At 43.8% G+C, this 16996-nt stretch overlaps 1 protein-coding gene across 1 annotated transcript in view; it reads left to right on the top strand.

Moving 5' to 3' along the window:
* Positions 1-12529: 12529 nt before the first annotated feature.
* Positions 12530-16996, top strand: part of CUL1 (cullin 1) — a 74142-nt gene continuing 69675 nt past the window's right edge. The window contains exon 1 of the mRNA XM_059728634.1: positions 12530-12608. The gene's annotated coding sequence lies outside the window, so the exon portion shown is untranslated. The remainder of the gene's footprint in view (positions 12609-16996) is intronic.

The following is a 16996-nucleotide window of genomic DNA, read 5'->3' as shown; positions in this document are numbered from 1 at the left end:
ATATAAGTAGTAGTATAACACCAAAAACAACTCTCTACTCCTACTTGTATTGCTTCAACAGAACCACAACACAGGAATTGTGCTTGGACTTCTACCTTGTTGGGCAGTAGCAGAAAGACAGTGTCTGTCCTCATTTCAAACTCCAGAGGCCAAGGGTATCTTGTTTCATCCAATTATTCCTGTTCCTTGTTCCAGATGCCTTTTGGTGACAGGCTCTCATAGCTGGGATAACAGAGGGCCACTTTAATTTGGCGAATAAAAGTTACTGCTGGTAAGAATCCCTTTTTGTAGTCTTCATGACATTTGTCCCATAGACTCTCTCAATGCCTTTCTGAGAGTTCATTTTGGAGAAAGGGAAATTTGAAAAAAAGGATTATTGCTACCCCATTACTATTCATAAATCTGGTTCTGGAACCTAGGAAGTGTCCAGTCACCAAACTACCAGCTCATTCTTACCCTCTCCTTTGCTCAGTAACTCTTTATACAAAAAGGTACACTTCCAACGGAAAGGCTCATCTCATAATGCCTGTAATGTGCTATATTGGCTACACAGTGGATTTAGATTTGTGTGGCTAGGATACTTCTTTGGGAACTGAAACACACAGCTTATTTCCAGTAGTAGGAAAGGGTGAGTAGGCCTTCACCTCAGATTATCACAGAGCCTAGTGATCAGGACTCTGTCCTGGATGGTAAGTGATGCAAATTTAAATATTCTCAGGCAGAGGCAGCAGTACTCTAACCTTTAGCACTCTATTTTCTTCTCTGTCTGTCTCTTTTAACCTGTGGCTTCAACATATTATTTCATGGTCAAATATTTTATGCCGAACAAAATGGACTTTTATGGGGTTTTTGTTTCAGTGAGAAAAATCTGAAGTATTAAATTCAGTTCGATCTGAATCAAATATTTTTTAAGATTAGTCAAATAATGGCCAATAATAAGAAAATAATCACAAACAGGACATAATGCAGAGACTAAGATGCTATTAGTAAGAAAACTCATGAAAGTGTTCTTTAACACCAAATTCAAGTCCCCATATGCTCTAGGATTAGCAGGTAGGTTTCATAAGATCTTTTGAGAAAGCAGTTTCATTAAGCAATGGATAAAAATGTGTTTTGTCCAGTGAGCAGAAATAGTAGCTAAATGGGCCTTCAGTTCAAAGGGCAGGTTTGCACTAGGTACATGGACAAGAAATGGTGGATGGTTTTATTTAGTAGCTGGCTGACCAGACTCAAAAGGGGACTGTTTTGACTTCCTTAGGCAAGGACAAATAGTCATGACTTAGAAATTCAGTAGTCCCACTGCCAGGAATACATGCAGTTACTCTGTTAGAAACCAATCTTGAAGGACCGGAAAACTTAAATTTGACCTCTGAAGAGGTCTAGAATCTTTTACAACTAGGTCTGCCATACCAAAGTCAGATAGAGAGAAAGAGAAAGTTGGGCACCATTTCTACAGATGGCTTGCCTCCTGACACAATAGAGACCTCCAGCTATCCGCTTTAGTTGTACTTTGTAATACATTATCCATAAAACTCTGCTCTCTAGTTGCAGGAGAAATAACCTGAGAGTCTCACCACCTTCAGCATATTTGGGTAGACCTTCATTTCCACGTTACTTAATATTTAGGGATCCTGCATGTATTCTTCAGCACAGATTACAAACTCCTATGAATCATCTGTGGAGCCCATACGTGCCAACTACTATTCAAGGTCTTACTGTTCCAAGTATGGCTAATTTATGTGGCAACTTTTACCATGGGGCTTGCAGAATCATCAGGAAAAAGGATACTTAAGATAAATACACTTTATGATAAACTTTCATCTAGGAAGCCTAAGCAGTAAATATTAATGAAAACTCTTAGCAGTCATCACCAGGCCCACCTCTACATTACTGACTGAGATTTTTTGTCAGTGTATTGCTGTAAAGCTGCAAGTGACTCAGTATAAGCACCATAAGCTACACTTTCAAGTGTGAGTGTGGTTTTTTTTCTTAAAGGTGGTAGCTGCCAGAAGTGACTTGCTTCGAGTGGCAGCTTTCTAAACCCCCTCTCTTCTCCACCTACATATTATCTGCTGATTATTTTCCATCTTGTAAGAATTCTGAATTCCAGAATTTTTATTCTGAAAACTTGAATCCACTTTCTCGGGCCTTCTAAATTTCAAGATTATTGGTACAATCTATATATGTCTGATAAACTTCTGTCTCTAGATATATTATAAAAGCTAACTTACTGAATTTATTACTATATTGAGCAAAGCATATTAACACTATTTTCTTAGTGTCTACTCCATCAAAGAGTAAATGGCAGCCTCTGTCTCTGTTTCAATGAGTGCCTGCCTGCCTTAATTGCCTCTTTCCTTTTTAAGTCAGTCTCCCAAACTTGGATAAGTGGAGTACTTCTAGGGAGTGCGCAAAAGGAAAGAATGGGAAAAAAGAAAAATGAAAAGGAAATATGAAGAACTATTCCACATTATCTGCTGGAGAGATCATGGAGTGACAAGTAGGTGTATTTTTTTATTTTGTATCTTATCTGCAACACAGAACCTTAGGTGCACACAGCATTTAAACAAATGTTAACAGGGGTATGCAATCCAAAAACATTTGCAAATCATTGACTTTTACCATAAAAAGAGCCAGACCATATAAAAAATGGTGAACCAAATATCTTAGAGAGCAAAAATGGGCAACTAGTACTGTCACACCTATACATAAAGATAGACAATTTAATTCTCTACTTCATCCTTTGAGGTCTTTTAACCTCATAATGACTGGGGCTACTTTATGGTTATACAACCTGGTAAGTGTTAGCATGTGTTTGAATAAATTAAACTGTATCAAACCAATTTTACCTCTCAGTGAAAAACATTTTATTAGTTTATGGGAATATAATTAACAGGATAACATAAGCTTGAAGTACTACTTATCTAAAATGCTTTGAACAAGTTTTTGATAGAGGCCTTTTAACAATCTTATGTCTTACTTTGTAATATGTTGAACATAACCAATTGATCTCAAAATACTCACTATCACTGTGTTGCTCAAAAAACAGAGCATTCTAGAGATTCTCTAGTACACCCTCTGTAGTCGTCTTCAGGATCAGTACCAGCTCTCAGTAGCATTATCTTAGCCACTACCTGACCTCTCTTCTTGACATTCTCTCTGAATAGAGGCAATGTGAGAATCATGAAGAGTTTCGTATTCAGGCTGGTTGCCATGACAGGGGAGCCATTCTTGTAAATTCTTTTTTACCTGATTCCTCAAAACTATCAAGACCTTCAAGTTCAGGAATCATTGTTTTTCTCTGAATCTCTCTCAGAATCAGCAAAATGTTTGTTGTCTTCATGATCTGACCACCGCTTACAGGAGGTATGTTGCAATCTGGTGTCTTTCATCTCATTCCATTCCTTACGGAACCATAAATGGCATCTTTTGAGGGCAAATAGCTTCCAAAAAGAAAACTGTGTTGTTCAGTTATTTTTTTGTAATAAAAACTTCCTTTATCTTTTGAAAGTGTTAGAGGCTGTTCCACTAGCAGAGAAGAGAAATTGCATTTGACAAGAACATAGCAAAAATCTAGTTGCTTATCACTGGTTACTCTTTTTGAGTATGTGAGGAATATTTTTATAACTAATGCTGGTTTAAATAGTATATAAATATTAGTGAATATTGCAATACAGCAAGATGCACTTAGTAATTACCTGCTGAGATTTCAGGCAGTTGTTTCTATAGATGGCTGCAGTCAGAAGGCACAAAAGTTATCTGAAGCCAGTCCTGGAAAAGGTTCCTATCCATGCTTCTGCCTTCTGGTGTTATCAATGAATTGGCAGATACTGCACATATATGTGCCCTTGAACAACTGTGGCATTTTGGCTTTGCCAATCAAAAGCCAACTGCAAATGCTGCCTCCCATGTGCACTGGAAGAGAACATGCTTATCATTTCTTTGCTTGAAATAGATCCAGGCACTGCCAATTTGATAACATGCAATGAGCATGTAACTTGGAAGATGTGTCCAGAAAAGACCTGTCACATCAGCATTGAAAAGTTGATCTGGTTAAAAACTTGGGCATTTTAATGGACTAACAGAATTTAGGTTTTTTTGGATGCCTCACTTTCTGTGGAAAGTTTCCCTCTTTGTATGCAAAGCCCATGAATTTCACAGCATGATTTTAAAATGTATCAGCTCCCTCTAGCTTGCTATGACAGACTCAAAGATACCCATTTTGGCGTTACATTCCATGGCTTTTCCTGTGCTCATGGATCCTACAGCGGGGTTTCATTCAACACATTTATTTCTCTTTGAACCATGTACAACATCTAAATTTTTCATCGAAGTTTTATTCACAGTGCCAATTATGCCATTGCCATCATAAATAAACTTACAAATCCATGCCTTACCCTTTGTTCAAGTTATATATGGTTTGCAAACCACAATTATACTCCACAGCTTTCTTGCTGGGATGGCATGGTCAAATTTCTTTTATGATCTCAAGTTTCCATTGCAGGGTTAAACAAACAAAAAACCCCCAACACTTTGTCATGCTACAGAATTAATATCCAGATAGTAATGGTGGCTTCTGCATAATGATTCAGACTTCCTCCTCCTCCTTCTACTCTTTACTCATCAGCATCTGTTTGGTTTTGGCCCCTGTCCTCCCCTCAACTCTGCCTTTGTCCTTAGTTGAATATTTTTATAACTAATGCTAGTTTTAACAGTGTACAAATCTAACTGAATTTTGCAATACAGCAAGATGCACTTACTTTTTTGAGAGATTAACATGTTCATTGTTATTTTAATATTTATTGTTTGTCCATTCCACCCTCAGATTTTGTGCTTTTATTCCCCTGGTCACTATTTTAAGAGAACATCTCTGCAGTAAATTAGGTGTATTGTATTGCATGCAGTAACTCCACTCCTGATACAGCACTCCTGCACAGGCAAATTCCAAGTGCTATACCATGCCCAAGAATAGTGCTTGCAAAGCATGTCTCTATAAACCAAATTAACTCACGTGGTGTCCTGCTACTCAGCTGGCAAATTAAGCTTTGGTCATATGCACTAACGAAGTTCCAAAAGCAGTTCTTCCTGTTGGTAAGATCAGGACTATTTTGTTAGAGCAGCTGTTTCAGTGAATTTGCTTGTTGCCACTTCACTGGGGTACACTGAAATACTTTTTTATTGTATAACAAATACTTTAAAAAATGACAATGTATTAGTTTGGGCCAAAAGTAATAGGGTCCAATTTTTGTGACTAGTATAGTCCTGCAGGTCAAAACTATAAGGGTGCCTATGGACATGCTCGGGGGTGGTGCGTTCTAATTAAAGAAGTTCCTGGAGAGTCACTCAAATTAAAATGTCTCACCGTCACATGTATTAAGCGCCCTGTGTTTCAAAATGGCCATGGGGGCACTTTAACTAAAGCTCATATGATGAGTTTTAGTTAAAGAGCCCCGTGGCCATTTTGAAGTGTGAGACGCTTAATACATGTGATGGTAAGGCATGCTGGAGCATTCTAATTATTTTGGAACACTTTGGAACCCCTTGTGAAGAATTTCTCAGCCCAAAAGGAATCTTTTCAAGAGAGCTCTTTTACTGCTACTGGAGCTTGTACTGTCATTTCTGTGGAAATGTTATAAACCAGAGGTCAGATTCTGATATCACTTATACCATTATAAAAGAGTTCAATTAAGTTTTTCCAAATCTATTCAGATATCATTAAGATCAGAATCCAGCTCCCACTCTACAAAAGAAGATAGCTAGCGAATCAACATCTACCCCGTTTGTGATTACAGGACGTAGAAAGTCCTCTGAGGAAAATTCTGAGATTCAAGGTATCTGCTATATGAGAGTCCCTAAATCTTGTCCTATCTCCTTTTTCTTACTAGTCTCCCTCATTAGTGGAACCTCACTAATCTCACTGGATCATAGCCCTCAGCAATAAATAACAGGACAGAATTTGACTTTATATTTTTGCCATTATTTTTAATGCCAATAATGCCATTATTTTTACGGGACAATTAGTCTTAACTTGTGTGTAATTTTCCATGATTGACTTCATATTTTTATACCATAATAAAACCCTGGTTTGTGATTTACAGAGAAACCATGTGATGTGGTAGGAAGATATTTTACCCTCAAACATTTAAAATTGACTTGACTGCAGCTGCATTCACTTAAAACTATTTAACTCTGAACCAGTCAGATACAGTATGTCATCTCTACTTATGATCCTTCCACAAATGGATGATAGGATTTTTTTCCCTCTTTGACTTCTACCTTCTTCCTTTTGGAATTTTACCTTCCAAGAAAAAAAGTTTACTTTTTGAAAATTGATTTTTATGTATAGATCTGTTAACTAACAATTCAAATGCATGTGACTTCGAGGAGCATCAAGATTTCACATTTTATTGTCCTTTAGGATATGATTCTTGATGTTAACCTGATCAGGGAGTCAGTTAATTCAAGGATCTTAGCATTCCTTTTTTTTTTGGTCTGCAGTCCTGCTACTGTCTCTGCCTTGCAACCTGATTACTCTGTGACCAAGGTTAGAAATGCAGATTTTCAAACATAATAGAATGATATCTATAACTATTTCTGAGTGGATAAGCGTTAGGGAACTTAACTGTATCTCCAGCTATTCAAAGAAGTTATTTTTACAGACCTTAATTTTTTGAGAATCAGTGATCCATTTGTTCTATTGTCTGCTTCTGACCTTGAGCAAGTTGCTTCAGTTCTCTGAACCTGCTTGCTTGCTCCTGTTCCAGCCTAGCCAACTTGCACTGTAAACTCTTCTTGCAATGCCCTCTTTCACTATATGTATTGTTAACGGAGACCTGATTGTAACCAGGGACCTCTAGGTGGTTTATTAATAGAAACAGATATTTTTCTCTCCCTCCACAGTACCAGGGAAACCTGTTTTAAATAGAATTATTTCCCATTTACACAGTACCGTGGCAAGGAAGTTTGGTGCCTGAGCATGCAGCGGCAGCCTGGTCTCAACCCGCACACAGATCCAGGGGGCACATGCCCCCCATGCTTGCCTGGGAATGGTTGCAGCAGTGGGAGCAGTGTTACCAAATTTGCCCATTACTTTGGGGTGTGCTCATTTATTAGGGATAGTTTCTAGGGTCTTGGTGATTCTGTCAATGTGCTGCTTGTGTTACTATATGGAGCTGTATTTCTCCCTTCTGCAAGCCCTCACCCCCAGTGGAGCTATCTTGCAGGACTCAATCTCAATGGGACTGGGTTCCTCCAGTCACCAAATCAGTCATACACACAAACACACACAAATTAACGTGACACGCCTGATCTGGCCGGGCTGATCAGCATGGACAGGCTGACACCCTCATATGCCAAGAATCAGTTCATAAGAGCAACAATAAAATGCAGTCAAACACAAGCACACAGGTAAACAGAATCCCTCTGAATCCGGCTGGGTGTCCAGCTGACACCCTCATGGGCCAGCATTCAGTTCATAAGGGCACGTCTGAGTCAAACTGGGTCAATCAGCCTGTACAAGCTGATCCCCTTATGTGTTTCAAACTCAGCACGTCCCAATCTTTGGCCTCTTGATGAGCAGACCCCACAATAATTTGGGCTTCACAGGGATCTTTAGCATAGGTAAAAGAAACGTCGCTGCAGAGCACGGGAGGAAAGAGAAGCAGAGAAGGAAAAATATACCCAATTACTACCAGTTTGACTATAAAAGTTATTTATTGCTAAGCATATGAAATATATAATAGTACTAGTAGTAATAGAAATGCAAAAGAAAAACAAACACCAACAATGACAATACTACCCTGGTTTCACTAAGTATTTGGGGAAACTTAGCTCAAGCTTAACTGATACAGTTCAGGTTCAGAAGTTTATGCCTAGAAAGAAGAGAGAAAACGCTGGGATCTCACCTAGTCCACGGTACTCAAGCTGCAAAGCTGACAGGCACAGTCCGTAGCACAATCCTTGAAGAGAGAGATGATCTGTTCTTCCAGCGTCCCAAGAACGACAGGGGATGGTGTCAGCACAGGGGTTTTCTTCTTCTTTCTTCTTCTCCTTCTTTTCCTCCTTCTTCTACTTCTTTCTTTTTGAAGCACACACACTTACAGATTTTTATACCCTCAGTTCAGCTGCTTCGAAGCACCCTCAGTAGTGTAAATCATTGTCTTTTCTATTGACAAGGGGTTATCTGGTTTGGACCATCTCAGGAAACTGATTGATAATCAGGAAACACTTAAGATTAGGGAGTAACCCAAATACTTGGGAGCCAGCTTGAGATTCCTATGGATGGCAGATATCCTGATGGGATATCTCATGGTTTCTTCAGGAACAATAGATAGCTTGCAGTATCAGGATTTTGGATTTTTACTTGTTGTGCACAAGCCTCAGCTTAGCATGACTTTTCCAGATTTTACTATAGTCTTTTAACAGACTTAAAGCAATTATTGGGGTGCTCATAACCTTTTGTGGAGAGGACTCCCACCAGTCGTCTCGGGAAAGATACGACAACACCTGGGATTAGGGCTCCAGCAGGCTGGATGCTGTGATGAACCCTTAACCATTGTTCCAATGTTGCCCATACCCCCTCGGACTTGGTCTCTTGCCTCAGCATTCCCTAACCCGGCAACCGAGTTTTAGTCAATCAAGTTTAAATAGGCCTCCCATAGTGGGACCGGGGAATGTATGGCCCGAGATGCCTATTAAACTTAGAGCTGTGTGTGTGTGTCTGGGGGGAGAAAAGTCCTTAGCAAATCCAGATTAGAACTGGTCTGATAAATGCTGAGCTGGGTGTGTGTGAACATGGGTTAATTAACATTGGAAGCACAGATTCCCCATCATGCAGCGCTCTCCTGCTTCTCTGGTCCCAGAATTCACTGCAGTCTCTGCTTCAGGCTTTCTGTTTTCCATCTCTCATGTAAATGAATGGTCATCTGGTTCCATCTCGGATGTAAATGAGACCTAGGGCAGTTGTTTCACTCTTATCACCCTTACCTGGAGAGTTTTAGGTGCGTCTCTCACTGCATCTTAATCAGTTTCGTTTATGTAGAGGAGGGGAGGGAGGGGGTGGGGGGGGGGGTCCTTTGTGAGTCAGACAGACTGCATCCTGTGCCAGGGTTGCCCAAGAATACAGAGCTGAGGTGTAACAGCAGCCCTTCTTCCATCCCCACGCCCTGCCAAACAAGCTGCTTGCAGCTCCATCCCATGCCCTGTCCTGGCTGGGCAGCGCCTGTTGGTGCCCCTTCACTTCCATGTCTGGAGCAGTCACCCCACTGCGGCACTCGCTACAGCACTGCATTTACATCTAAAATAACTGTCTTGTACAGCTATCACAAAATGTGTAGGTTAGCCTAAAACAGAGTTATTGAAACTGCATCCACTGATGATGTGGCCATTTCATAATCATGCTAATAAGAGAAGAACATGATAGCAATTTAAATGGCTGGTGAAGGAAGTAATCCAAACACAATTACTTTAACTGGAATTTTGTCAGGATGCTCCTAGTACAGTAAGATACATACTCCTATGTCACTTCCATTGGGAATATTGAAAGCTCTCTTTCTCTATTAGTGTGATGACCTCTTCACAATGCTGGGGCTTGACATACAGGGGAGAATACTACCTACAGCAGGGGTGGGCAATTATTTTTGCTGGAGGGACTGTTAATGAGTTTTGTTCACTCTTAATGAGTGTGGCTACATGTGAGTGGGTGTGGGGTTTGTGGGGGGAATGTGGGTAGATGGGTGTGGGATTTGCAGGGGGGTGTGGGGAAGGAGTATGGGGGAGGGTGTGGTGTTTGTGGGGGGTGTGGTTGTGTGTGGGGGAGCATGGGATTGTGGGCTTTGTGGGGGAATGTGATGGAGGGTGTGTACGTATGGTGGGGTGTACATGGGAGCCCTCCTCCCCCCCCCTCCCCACACATGTACCCCCCTGGGCCAGTCAGCACCCCCTACCCCACAACAGCCCGGAGCCTGCATGCCCCACAGCTTTTTGTCACCACTGCTAATAGCACATAGCTCCAACCCCAACCCGCCACACACTTGCTCCAGACTTGCCCCGGCTGAAGCAGACCACCTGGAGCCCACGTGCACAGCCCCAAACAAGACCCACTGCATGCCTGCTCCTGACCACCTGCCCATGCTGAGCAGCAGCAGTGGCTGGGCAGAAGCTGCTGCTCGGCATATGGGAAAAGCAGTCCCTCCCCTTTGCCATGGCTGGGTCCTTCTTGTTACAGCCACCCAGAGCCCGTGCCCAGGCTGCCCTGCAACTCCTTTTCACTGCTGTTACTGGGCCGCCCAGCAACGTAGTGGCAGCAGTGCAGAGGAGCTGCAGGGCAGCTATTAATGCAGCCACCTCCCAGCTGCCAAATGGCCAAAACCCATGTGGCAGGTTGAAGACAGGCCATGCCCCCTGTCCCCCACACCTGGATTGGGGCGAGGCCATGCTCCCTCCTGGTGCCACCCCATGGGGCTGGTGTGGGCAGGGTCAAGCCCCCTTCAGACCCCCACAGGGCTGGGTTGGGGCTGGGTTCAGTTTCCTTATACCCACTGCGGGGCCAAGTCAAGTCCTCTTCTGCAGGGTTGGGTTGGGGCCGGGCTGTTCCCCCGCTTCCCTCTGTGTGGCCAGATTGGGCCCACTCCATCTGCTGAGGGCACAAGATTGGGACCAGCAGCCAATCTGGCCCATGGATGGACCAGACCCTGCCTATCTGGCCCACCTGATGAAAGGGTTGAGCATCACTGCCTGAGGGCACCAGGCCTGTTCTCTGTTGCCTCTCTGCTGTAACAGTGACTCCTGTCTGTCCAATACTGCGGCCGCTTCCCGCTCTTTCATCCATTCACATCTCCAGGCAGATTTCACTGGGCAGTGTCTGCTGGCTCCTTGGACTTGTGTGCTCTGTTTGGTATCCCCACTTTGTGCACTCGTTATAAACCTATGCCCCTCACTCCTTTCCCTGTTTTTCTTTCAGTTGTCCCAAGGAATCAACTGCTATGTCCTCAGTGGCCTCCTTTTTAAGGAAGGCTTATAATTTTACTTAGCGGCTTCTGCAATGGTGTAACAAATAGGTCTGTCTGCCTAACACGGCAACCATCCCTCGCTCCATCCTCCTCACCTCTTAGGGCCCTCAAAATAATAAACTGAGGAAAAGATGGGCACTTTTTCCACTTGCTCTGTGGCCGAGAGAGGAACAAGTGTCTTTACCGGGCTTCGCTGCTTCTAAGGCAGGAGCTATCAACCTTTTTGGACTCAATTGGCTAAGTACAGACAGTCAAAAGGCCCTAGGCTGAATTGATTCAATCTTTGCAAGTTAGTTTAAGCAAGTGAACCGATAAGCAAGTGAACAGACATTCACTTCTGATTCAAGAATACAGCCGCGTGCCAGAAGCTGGCAGGCACCGGAGCACCCTTCCTTGCTTGGAGAAGACAGCTTGGGCCAAGGCTAGTCGGCCCACCCTGCGAAGGGGGCGTGCAGGGGAGGGGAAAAGGATCCTGGGGACTGAGTTATCTTGAATTTGGAGCGGATCTGGGATGGACATTTAGTAAATCAATGTAACCTAAATCAGTTAGGTCTGATACTTCATCTGGTTCATCTTAAACCAGTTTCGGCCATTCTGGAAGTGGTTTATGTGCCCGGAACTTCTGGACTAGGTGCAGACATTCAGAAAGTCTGATGTAGAGTCAATTTAAGTTGTGTGGTTTTCTGCAAGCAGCCTAGATTAGGTGGGCGGTGAACACAACACACATTCACTCTTTGGTGGCAGGAGGGCAAATTTTAGACCGGGTTCTGCTATTTTTTAACTAGTCTGTGCATGCTGAACCTCTGTTCTGTTACAGGTCTAGACTGGTTGTGTGTGCCTACCGTCTGTTATGGGTATAGACCAGTTTCCACTCTTTAATATGGGTAAACGTGTAATGTCTGTATCTGGCTTTGTCGCATTACGTTTGAGACAGTTTCTGATCGTACTTTATACTGGTTTATGTGTAACCTCCGCCCCCAGCCAGGTGCCCTTGGGGAAGGCCAAGGGGCCTGGGCTTAGACTGGGGAAGAGAGGACTGAGGGGATTTCACAGCAGCCTTCAACTGCCTGAAGGGGGTGCAAGGAGGACGGAGCAGGACTGTTCTCGGATGGAGCAAGGGGCTCAAGTTGCAGCAAGGGAAGTTTAGGTTGGATATTAGGGAAAACTCCCTCAGGAGGAGGGTGGGAAAGCACTGGACCAAGCTGCCCAGACCGGGGGTGAAATCTCCATCCTCGGGAGTGGGGGTGAAGACGCAGGTAGCAAAGCCCCGGCTGGGGACAGCCGTGCCCTGGGCAGGGCTTGGCCTAGATGTCCCCGAGGCTCGCTTCCACCCTCACTTGCTGAGTCCCACCCAGGCGGCTCGAGGCTCCCCCGTGCGTGTGGCGCCGAGGTGGGTCGTGGTCGCCGTCGTGGCCGTGCAGGGCTGCGGGACATACTATCGCCCCTCCGCGGCTCGAGGCTCGCGGCTCAGGGGCGGGCGGGGCGGGGCGGGGCGGGCGAGAGGCGGTGCCAGGAGGCGGCGGCAGATCCGGGCCCGGCGGAGCCGGAAGGGGCGGGCGGCCGTGGCGCGGGCCTGACTCTGCGGGACGCGCGATGCTGGTGAGTGCGGCGCGGCGCGGCGGGGCCCGGCCCGGGGCCGGCTGTGGCGCAGCGAGGCCTGCGGTGGCGGCGGCTCTTTGTGCCGCGCGGGGCCGCCGTTGCCGCCGGGCTGGGGATGGGCCCGGGGCCGCGATCCGCGCTGCGGCCTCTGCCCGCCTCGCAGGCCCGCGCCGCCCCCTGCGGCTCCTGGCTGGGCCTTGCGGGTCCCCCTACGGCCCTGGTGACACCCGGCGTGGCCCAGGCTCCTCCGGCCCCCGGGAGCTGCGCACTTCCCCACTCCCCCGCCCCGGTATTTCTCCTCCCATCACCTTGCTCGTCCCCTCACATACTCCTTCCCCGGCCTCTGCCCCGACCCGCGCCTTCCCCCTCCCTGGGGTTGGACCCCAGCAGCTCTTGGCCTCGGTGGTTCAGGCTTTTTCTCCCTCTGCCCTGCTCCTTAAACCCTTCCCAGTGCCTCCTTCCAGGCCGCGCTTCCAGGTGCCCCCAACTTGAGTCTCCGACCGCTCAGCTGCGCGGTGTGGAGGACAGATGGGGGTCCTGGGGTAGCACAGCTTTGTAGTTAGCCCTGCCAGACTTCACCCTTGGCACTGAGGGTGGTGGGCGGGGGGGCTGGACCAGGCACGCATTTCCTTAGCTTCATTATTTCCTAGTTGCCTCTTCCCATTAGGAATTGAGAGGCCTCGTATTTTTCCAGCAGCCTCTAGTTCCTGTCTTGTCACTTCACTTGCCAGAGGTTGTTGGTGTTGTGTGGATGCTTGCTACACGAGACTGAGAGTATTTGAAGATTGCAGACAGATTGAAGCAGTGTATGTAGTGGCCCAGGCATGAATGCCAGGCAGTTTCAGAACTGGTCTACAGCCAGTTGCTCTGGTTCAACTAAATCACTCTGTTCCCAGCTTGACTCGTTCATTCTTTGATCATAACCTACCATTAAACCTCATCCTAAATCTGTGTCTACAGGTAGAGGTCCCCTCTGCCCCCCCCCCCCCCCCCCCCCCCCCACTTCTTCCCCATCTCTTGTTTTCTCACGCTGTCTACCTGGGACTAACTATTTGTTCTGCCAAGTGCTTTAATAAGCTCTGCTCTTTTGAAAATGCTGGGGGATGGGCTTAGTTCAGAGTAGAAGCAGGGAGCTTTGTTTCCATTGCTGCATTGTGAATTGGTGATCTATAAGGAGGGCAAGTTGTTTGGGGCATTTTTGTGGTTTTATTTTTAGGAAAGGAGGAGATGTATTTCATAGAAAAGTAAGGCCAGAAGGGACCTCAAGAGATCACATAGTCCAACCAAGGTTGTGGTAGGGTCACACTGTTTGTGGTCTTCTCTTGGGTGAATTTCACCCCTACAGATTTTGAGTACCGATCGTGCAGCAGTTGTATTACTTTGCTCCACAGTGGTATCTTTCTGTTCTGATCTGGGAGGTCTCTTATTTTTCCAGTAGTGTTTAGTTCCCATCTTGGCCCTTTTGTCCTTTGTTAGTTGCCTTATGTTGTTGGTGTTAATTTTGTTGATGCTTGCTACAAAAGACCTGCCATATTTGAATATTGCAGTCAGATAATGTCCCATTGGATTAACGCTAAGTAGTTTCCGCGTGGGTCTACATCCAGTTGCCCTGGTTTAACTAAATCACCATGTTTCTAGTTTACTCACTCTCTCATAGCTCATAGAGCGTACGCATGTAACTTATGTATTTCTAGGAAGTTCAACTTAAAACTTTGAAAACGGATTTTGCTCAGTTGTCAGATTCCTTCATGAGGATGCTTTGGTTTGATAGCTGGATTTAGTTTAAATTGATTTGAATTCATTCAGAGTGGTTACAGTTTGTCTGTAATTGTCCAAGTCACTTCTATGTCATTTGAAATACAGTTCTGTAGAATAATATAGTCTTTTCATTTGAAACTCACTCTGTTCTATTTAATGTTTGTCCTTTTTTTCTTTTTTTATAGTTCTCAGGTGCCAGATTGTAGATTTGAGAACATGGAGCTTTAAGAGGCCTGGTCTTTGAGGGAAATGACTCATCAGTGGCAGTGGTTAACTAGCTTGAGTCCACCTGAACTCAGGTTGGCTTCCACTGGAAGTGGCTTATGTGGCAGCGGACCTGTTAGTTTAATTATCAAGTCACTTACATTTTTCGGTAATATTAAAAACATTTCCGTCTCCTGTACAAGTTACCGTAAATGTCAGTAGAAAAGATGCATTATGAGGCCAATGCAACTATGTCTGACAAAAGTTGTGAGCAAGAATGCTTTTCCTTTTACAGATGGAGGCTAAAACAGTGTCTATACTGCAACTTTTAACTGAGTGTGCAGCTATATACAGGCGAGACTACATTAACTGTATCACAAATAATACAGCAAAGTTTGGATATATTCAGATTTCTGCTGTCACAGCCATGTTTGTAATTCTTTATTCACCATGTTGTATTGGTTTCAATCTGGGGGAAAATCTTTCTGGGGGATAGATACCGTGCTACAGTGGCAGGGAATGCTTGGAGGATATGCATCTGCAACATGTAGGGCAATGTACTTGTGCAATCTGTTGCTATACAGAGCTTGAAAGAAGGACAGCCAGCAAACCAATAATCAGCTTTGTTATGGAAGACACTTCTGCATTTTAAGAATGTGAGAACTAGTTTCAGAAAGATGGCAAAGGCTTCTGGCAGGGACAAAGCTCTATTAGCTGTTAAGTTACTACAGTATATTTTAAAGATAAGATGAACAGCAACAAATGGTGATTGGAGACAACAATTATAGGTTTGATTAAGAAGTTGTCTGTGCAAAGTTTCTTTCTTAACTTCTCACTGTTGTGTTGCATTTCTGGTGGGAGAGCTAGTACGGATTGACAGCTGAGGGCTTTTACCACTGCAGACTAGATCTGCTATGAACAGGGTAAAGTTGCATAGAAGTTAAGTTGCCATGAACTCAGCCTCCACCATGGCTGCCAAGCTTAGCTTTACCAACTGCAGCAACACTGGGACTATTGCAGTGGAAGGCATATCTATGTTAAGCTCTTTGTAATTATTATTTTTGTGTAAATGTATTGGGTGTTGTCTTAGGTTTTCTGGTGTGCTGATAATGGCAAAAGTATTATTTCAGGAGATGCTCCAAGGGATAATGATTTGGTATATTTTTCTAACCACCCTTTTAGTGCCATAATGGCCATCTCCTTTGTATTGCATAACCACATAATAATTTTCTCTTTAGAGAAGATACAGGTTCTAAAAAATGTTCACACCAGATGAGTAATGTAGTTGAGATTCTACACTGCATTATTTAGGAGAATGCTTTGCACATCTTGGCACTTTCCATCTGAGAATCTTGAAGAGTTTATAAACTTGAATTTCCTAGTTTCATGGGAACATTATCCCATTTTGCAGATGAGGGAACAATGATACAAAAAGCGCATGGGAAGTTTGGCACAACCAGGGATGTTTTGGGTCTCTCAGTACCTTCTCCTGTAGTTCAACCTCAACCCTATCCTCACTTCCTTGTGTAAGCAATGCTATTTTCAGAATCTGTTAAGGAGACTAATATAATTCCATGCCTCCCTCATCCTTCCTTTTGATTATCCTGCTTTTGAAAGGTGCATCAGAATAAAAAGCCTCACTGTTAATAGATAGTTATGAGAGAGCTGTGTATTCTGATATTGTTAGATCGATACTGAAAAATAAAGGGTCAGAAAGTATTTAATCTTTATTTCTAACATCTTTCCTGTTGTACATCTGTATTTCAGCATTAACTGAAAATATGATGATTGAATTTGCTCTTTAATTAAAAAAAAAATACCTACAAAGCTAATGGTCTGTAAAAGACTGTTTGTCAAAGTTGTCCTAGCAAACACTGGCATACAGCTAAGGTACTGTTAATGTAAGCAAGAGAGAAAATTCATGCTGAGATAACTGATTTTATTGTGCACAAAGTTAGAAGTTTCAGATTTGGGTCCATTTATGGGAAGACTTGTCCTTTCTCCTTTTTGCCAGATTCTTTAAGGTTATACATGTTCCTTTTTCTTCCTGATGCAATAATTGGGGCTACCAGTGATTTGCTCATTGGGAGCTATAGCAGCTAGCACTCATTTGCTACTTCTAGTTCCAGTTTGTGCTGATGATATTGAAATTCCCAGCAAGGGTCAAGTTGATACCCTAAAAATTACATTGAAGGGGCATAGGGAAGTAAAACTTCTTAAATGAGCTGTTCAGTTGGCAAAACCTTACAGAAATGTAGACTAAATTCAATATTAAGCTCCTATTTGAAACACAAATCAAAGCAGAAAAATATAGGGAAGTATCAAATGAAAATTTCATCCTTAACTGAATTCAAGATTCTCTTATTTGTGGGTTTAAATTTCACCTAATATAATTTGTAAATTTGTGATGCTTTTTGTCATCTATG

Source organism: Alligator mississippiensis, chromosome 5 (genome assembly GCF_030867095.1).
Source record: "Alligator mississippiensis isolate rAllMis1 chromosome 5, rAllMis1, whole genome shotgun sequence".
Lineage (NCBI taxonomy): Eukaryota > Metazoa > Chordata > Crocodylia > Alligatoridae > Alligator > Alligator mississippiensis.
The sequence above is the reverse complement of the archived record's forward strand: the minus strand, read 5'-3'. Positions and strand labels throughout refer to the sequence as shown.